This window comes from Magnolia sinica, chromosome 19 (assembly GCF_029962835.1).
Source record: "Magnolia sinica isolate HGM2019 chromosome 19, MsV1, whole genome shotgun sequence".
Taxonomy (NCBI): domain Eukaryota; kingdom Viridiplantae; phylum Streptophyta; class Magnoliopsida; order Magnoliales; family Magnoliaceae; genus Magnolia; species Magnolia sinica.
Genome location: NC_080591.1, coordinates 40,617,167 through 40,624,237, shown reverse-complemented (window position 1 = coordinate 40,624,237; position 7,071 = coordinate 40,617,167). Strand labels below are relative to the sequence as shown.

Sequence of the window (7,071 nt, the reverse complement as noted above, 5' to 3'; positions counted from 1 at the left end):
ACTACGAAATGTAAGCAACAAGCTAAAAGTAAAGGATTACATTAAGAAATGTAATATACTTGGCATGAAAAGTAGAGTGATTACACTACGGAATATAATTGACTGATAATTGAAAGATAATGTTTGGTTTTGATTAGGATAGTATGAGACGAAATCTTCCTGTTGAATCCCTTTGTTATTTATAACCTTAATCCAACCATCTAAATGCTTCCCACGTTTTGACGATTGCTATAACTGCTCAACACTACTTGGCCTCCTTTGTTTCTTCTGCCATCTGTCCTGTAACTATTTCTTCATGATCTCTCTTCCATCAACCGTTTAAACAATGACGTGGCATTGTTTAATGTGCTTTAAGCTATGTTACTAAGAAATCCTCTCCGTACATCTCTACAAATCTTAAAAACACCACACGGATCCATTCAGATCACGCGCAACTTATTCACTACACCAAAATCACTTATTAGGAACGGCCACGTCTTTGATTTAAGAACGGATTTAGGCCGTTCCTAATGAGAACAGTTTTAAACTGTTCTTAAGTGTAGAAATAGGGAATTAAAACTTAGGGCAAATGTTACCCTCGTCTCTCTCTATCTCTCTCGTTTTTCTCCTCTTCCCTTTTCTTCTCATTTCTTCCAAAGCTCTTCACATTTCATAATCCCCCTCTTTTTCTCTCAAATCTCAAAAAATCAAAGCCTAGATTTGGGACACCGCCGGTCAAGAAAGGTGAGAGCCCCTTCCCAAGATTTCCAAATTCTCTCAGATCTCAATTTGTGAATGTTAGGGTTTCCAGATTGGAACTCTGCCCTACAACCACCGTCTGCTACAACTCCAGTAGCTACCCACCACCACCGACCTGGATCAACACTCCAACTACCCTACCACAACCCCGATTCCCTCGCTCCCTCCCTCTCTCTCGCTCTCTCTCTCATGTTGGGCGGTCTTTTTCCTGCCGAAAACAATTTCAGCGACCATCATCCATCTTGCACTAGGTGAGTACAACATCCAACGAGTTCTGATCCTTTTAGTCACTGTAAACAGAGATCTGAGCTGATCTACCTGTTTCTTTTTAAATGTGAGTACAATATCTGTTTCCCTCTCTCTTAGATTTTGTTTTACCCTTCCTATTTTTGTGCCCCTTTTCAGATTTGGACCATAATATCATCATTTTAGGGCACTGAACAATGTCCCCACTTGTAAAAACTAAAATGCCTATTGTGTAAGACATCCTGTATTTCATGCATGCTAGCTATTGACTCAATAAGGAATGTTTTTTGTGGATGTACCTGATATTTATAATGCTCGTGCAAAATGTCCGCATGAAATGACGGTTTGAGAGGCATTTTAACTTTTGTTGGACCTTTAATCAGATGGTTTTCAGGTGTTGGTGCCGCCACCTGACAACTGATTGAGTGTGAGCAGTTGCAACTTTCTTGTTCTCACACCCTTATCTCAGTAATGGTACTAAAAAAATCTGTGCCATTATGAGGCAGGCCCGAGCACGTATGTGCCCTGGCCAGGGCTTGGCCCACACATCAAGTGGGTAACATTTGACAGCTAAAAGAATGAATGAAGTCCCACCCTCAATGCACATGCGGCCAACATTAGTATACCCAACTGATTATCAGACCAAGGTATACTCAAGGCCTAACCAAGGGCCCAGATGGATGTTGGGCATGTCATGTTGAAGCTTAACAAGGGTTTTAAAGCCAAAAAAAAAAAAGTTACAGAACAAGGAAATCAGGGCCCACTTAAATGCCCTGTAAAGAAGAATTGATTCCACATTCTTGGCCAATCCAATCTGCCAGGCTTTGGCCAAAACAACAATTCCGCTTGTTTCAACTATCAGTCAACACAAGTTGAATATCAATTTGTGGAAATTGATCCTTGCTGCCACTGATTTCCGAGGGACTTCTATTCACTCTCTCTCTCTCTCTCTCTCTCTCTCTCCTCTATTTATTTGGTACATTGTCTCTGCCATGATCAGGTTTCAGGCTTTCTTGGTGGTATAAACTGGGCATTGCCTGTTGCTCGCATATGTCATCTCCACCGTAGTGTTCAAGTCAGATATCATACAGATATTGCAATATCTGATCCATATCCAACCCATTTACAGCCCTAATTAGGAAACAATGCAGCATCTAACCTAATCCAATCTAAGGTTTATGTAATCTATCCTAATGGTGCATAAGATGGATGAGTAATGACATTAGGCGAGTGACAGGTTCAATACCCTCGTGCTGGCAGCAAAGCAAGCATCCTGGAAAGTGGTCCACTGCAGGCCCTATCAAGGTATTCAACAACAGTAATGTTATTTTGGGCGGTATGGCCATAATGGTCATTATCACCCTGAAACGGTTAAATATTTTTTAGAGGAAAAGGCTTCGGACCTCCATTAACCTTTTTAAAAAAAAAAAAAAAAAAAGAGTTTCGGACCTGTATTGAACAGGTATGGACTGAAATGGTTAAATATGTTCCTCAGAAGGCTTTCAGTTTTAGACCATAACTTCAACTTGACTGCATATCCAGCTTGTATGTGTTTCTTCTGATAATGTGTTTCAAGAGAAAACTAAGTGGTTTCTGGTATTCCTCTGCAGAGTCTCATTGACACGTGCACTAAGAGTGTGGGAGAACTTCAATCAAATTTCAGCAAAGAAGTTGTATATGAGGTGATTCATTTGTTTTCCAGTACATGGTTGATGCATTTCCTATACTCATGATTCTACCTTTGTCCTGGAAATTTTGCCAATTGTGGTGTTACATTTGTATTTAATTTCTCACAATTTTGCTTATGATTCAACTTTTATCCTTGAATTTTCACCATTCAATTTTTAATTTCTCTCCAGCTAGTGAAAGAAGCGTCTGGTTAACCAGGGTACTGCAAGTGATGTATCTTTGTTAATCACAGTCATTGCATTTTACTTACGCAATTTGTCAGCACGCCCTGATGCTTCCTTAACTTGCCAAGTTGCCTTTTAGTCAGTTTATTTATTTATTAAATCTATAAATTAAAAACAGTGCCATGAACCACTATCTATCACTGATTTTTGGATTTATTAAATGGGCAGAACTAAGCACAAGCTGCATGAGATGGAAAAGTCCCAAACTGAGTTGTGGGTGAGATTGGTTTCTTACAAAGCCAAAGTTAATTAGGGTGAGCTTCAAACACTCTCCATTAGTTCTACTACAATTTCTTCATATGGAAATGGTTCTATCCACTTCTTCAGTTATAGAGATGTTTTATTGGGCTCTAGGTATTCAGAAGAAGCTAACGGAAATGCTTCTAAACCAATGATTTTAGTGGTTTTGTGGTTAGAATGGTATAAGAGTATCCAAATTTCCAAACAAACCATCCACGGTGGCCTTCATGGGATGAACAGTCTAGACTGGTTCACCTGTCCATCACTCAATGTAAAATGGGTTGGGTTGGTCTGCAGCTCCACTGGTCTGGAACTCCGGATGACAGATTGGGGCTAGTGAGTTGACCAAGTCATTGTAGATGTAACCGAAGGCAAAGAGGGAAGATTTCGTGAGTTGGTAAAGCGTAGCATGTTGAAACCAATGCTCTTCATGTGCAAATGGCTCAGGGTCAGGAAGCTAGAAGGGAAGCAAGCTGAATTGGCAAATTAGTCGTGGGTTGTGTCTTTGTTAGAAAACGTGGCTTGTTCAAGTAAAAACCCAATTTTTAGAAATAGGTTTTTGTATTGGTATCGTCTTGATTTATTTTTTTGTAATTTTTTTAATTTTTAATTTTTTTAACTTTTAATTTTTAATTTTTTTTGTTGCAATTGAAGTTAAAATTTAGTGAATTTACATTCCTTGACATGGGTTTCTTTTAGCCCTTTTTCCAACCTTTTCCCACATTTATATTTCACTTTTATTTTATGCATTTGTTGATTTTTCTGTTGAAACTTGGACATAGGTTTTCATGTAGATGTTTGTTAGTCCCACATGTTGAACACATGCCATCCTGGTAAGTCCGAATGAGGTCATGAGCTAAGGCTTCTGCTGCTGCTGATCTAATTTTTATTTTCTTTTATGTTTTCATATACAACCTGTAAAGGATTGTATGTTCTTTGTACACCCAAGTGATTTGTTTGTAGAGAAGGTATATGGTAGAGAAGTGATTCGAGCTTGGGTCTTAAGAGATGGCGTTTCAACCACCGGTTTGGTACTGTTAGCCTGTGGAGAATGGATTCTGGTTGAAGGCAGTTGAGAATGCCTTTGGCTCTTATACTCCCTGCAGCATGGATACTTTGGTGGTTTGCATCTCCAATTTGGTTCTTATATGTTTATGTTGTTACCGGGTGTGGTGGATCAGGAAGGACACAAGTGTCCAGAGATTCCGTTTGAGGATCAGCAAGGTGTGGAGCCATTATCCCTTTGATCTGCTTGAGATGTCTGGTTGTGAAGACTTTGGCCTCATCCAAAACAGCTTCTCCTATAAATCCAAGGTGTGATGCTTCATACAAGCTCAGCATTCCCTTTATGTCCTCGCTAAGGCATGACTTGAAACTACGCTTGTCGTCCATGAAGCTATTGAACACATCTGTTACATTACACCATCAAATGAATGCTTTGCTCAAAATTTCAGGCTGCATTTGGATACACTATTGAATTGGATTGTGATAGTTAGTTCACTTACACTGCATTTGGATGCATTGTGGAATCGAGTTGCTCAATTATTTCAGTAATAGTAAATAACCAGATTGAAACTACCTCCTTGAGGAACAAAGCTCCAAATCACGGCCATGTAGTTCTCAAGTCGGACTTGCAAAGGAACGTAACTTTAATTTGTCTATTTCTCTCTAGCCCATGAATTGGTGTTCAATTCATTAGTACATCCAAACATGGCCTTATGCAATGTTTCGATGCACTATTGAATTGACTTGCAACAGTTATTCTGATAATGTAGAAAAGTATCCCTACTTAAGTACTAAGCTCCAAAATGCAGCAATGTTAATTTCAAGTTGGAGATGAAAGGAATGTAATTGCAATTTGAAGGGTTACCTGGCAATTCAGTTCTGTTCGCTTCTAAACGCAACCCAAGTGGAAATATCCAAATTGCAATTACTGTTACTCGAAGTTGTACTATTCAATTTTGGAATTGTATTTAGAAAATTTCGCAATTGAAACTTAAACTTCATTAGCCAACGAATCATCAAATTGCAATTTGTCTTCGTATGTGTTTAGCTTGTACAATATGCCTTGGTTGGGAAGGTTGTCGTGCTTAATCTTGTCCTATCAGTCAAAGAATACTATAACAAGTGAGTTCTGTTCTCAGTCATTTGGTTTAGTTGCTAAAGCTACATTGTTCTATTATCTTTAATGTAATAATTTTATTATTTTAATTGTATGTAGAAAGATGCCAAAAGCAACCATGAACTAATTTTATTATTTTAGTTGTATGTAGAAAGATGCCAAAAGCAACCATGAATATGAAGCTGTTTTTATTTATATTTTCTGCTAGTCTCCACCATTCATTGTGTGGAGTGATTGCTGAATTGAGCAAGCATATAGATCCAACACAATGTGTTTGCTAGAAGATACTCTAGTGCTGGATGTCTTCCTGCAAGGTACTTGGAAGAGGAATTTTGGCATGAAATAGCTTGTGGAAAGACAGAAACTGTTGACAACCCATGGTGCCTTTACTTCTCGAGATAGTGAACCTATTGGCAATTCCTGCTGGTATTAATCAAAATGCCATTGTTCAGAAGGTAATATTTCTCATCCATTGTCATGTACATTTGAGCAAACCAGTTTTCATCTAATTTCAGGGAATTCAGCTTTTTTTTTTTTTTTTCCAGAGAATTTTACAGTTACTCTTCCATTACAGTGGCAATGTGGATGGATGGCATGATCTCCACTGGAGTAACAAGGAATTACATATAGTTGCTAGTAACCAAACCCAATGGTAAGTTACCAATTCAATGGTCAGTATCATTTGTATGCGTATGATGTTGTGTCCATTTTTCTGCCTCACTTGAGAACTGATTAGTCTTGTTAAGCTTCATTAGTGAATAGCATATCATTTTATTCATTATAATTATGATTAGAAGCTAGCTAGTAATTCAATTTGTTTGCAATTCAATGTCACTTTATCAGAAATTGTTATTGTTTTCACGGTTTATTTTACTCGGCAATTTAGAATGACTCATACAGTTCTAACCAATAAAATTTCTACTCTATTTGGCCATTTTCAGGGGGTGGTATCCGACCACTAATGATTTTGGATTGGAGAATTCCATGGGCTGCTAAAGATTATAATGTTCAGGTAACTTACTCCTCAAGATGCATATCCACCTCAGGGCATAGGGGCTGTTTGCTGTGGACCGTGGTAGTTGATGCCACCTTGTGCTTCAAATTGAACCAAGTTTTACTATGTTTTGATATGACTTGAATTAGGTTTCTCTGAGGACAACATGTCTGTAACAACTGCGTTGTGGATTCATTCCATGGCAGGCATATCTTTTCAATCGCTATTGGGAAGACATCGGAACAATAAAATCATTTTTTGATGCAAATTTGGCACTCACTGATCAGGTATTCTCTCTTTCAATACCTATCTGCTTTCAATTCTCTCAAGTTCCAATAACTTCTGCAAGCTGATGCATTTTAATTCTCCTTGTGAAAGCCTCCCAGGTTTCACTTTTATGATCCATTGAAGCCAATCTTCACATCTCCTCGATTTCTACCACCAAGTAAAATAGAAAAGTGCCATGTATGATCTTCTTTACTGCTCCTGCTGCTGAGGTTAGACTGTCTTAATGAGGGAGTTTACCTGTCCCGATCGATTTGTACACACCTATTTTTGGCTTGGCAATTAAAACAGAATAGTAGTTTAATACGTCCCAAATGATAGTGGAAGATCAGGTAGTGTGTTTGTCATGAGTTTGATGGTAGAGGGGAAAAATAGTTGAAGACGGAGAAGTGATCTCACGGGGTTTTGCTAGCAGTCATCTTGGCCCTTCTTGTAATATTGCTAGGACCATGGTCTCGCAATACGGATCTAGTCTGTAGCCTTTGCTCTGTTTTTTGTTAATGCTAACCTTTTGATGTTGGTCATTTTCTTAT

At 38.4% G+C, this 7,071-nt stretch overlaps 1 long non-coding RNA gene across 1 annotated transcript; it reads left to right on the top strand.

Moving 5' to 3' along the window:
* Nucleotides 1-594: 594 nt before the first annotated feature.
* On the top strand, nt 595-6,853 carry LOC131235487 (uncharacterized). Its single transcript, XR_009166166.1, has 7 exons — nt 595-989; nt 2,216-2,289; nt 2,595-2,666; nt 4,101-5,714; nt 5,834-6,334; nt 6,460-6,540; nt 6,632-6,853. It is a non-coding gene; the product is annotated as an uncharacterized LOC131235487 (long non-coding RNA).
* The last annotated feature ends 218 nt before the right edge of the window (nt 6,854-7,071 follow it).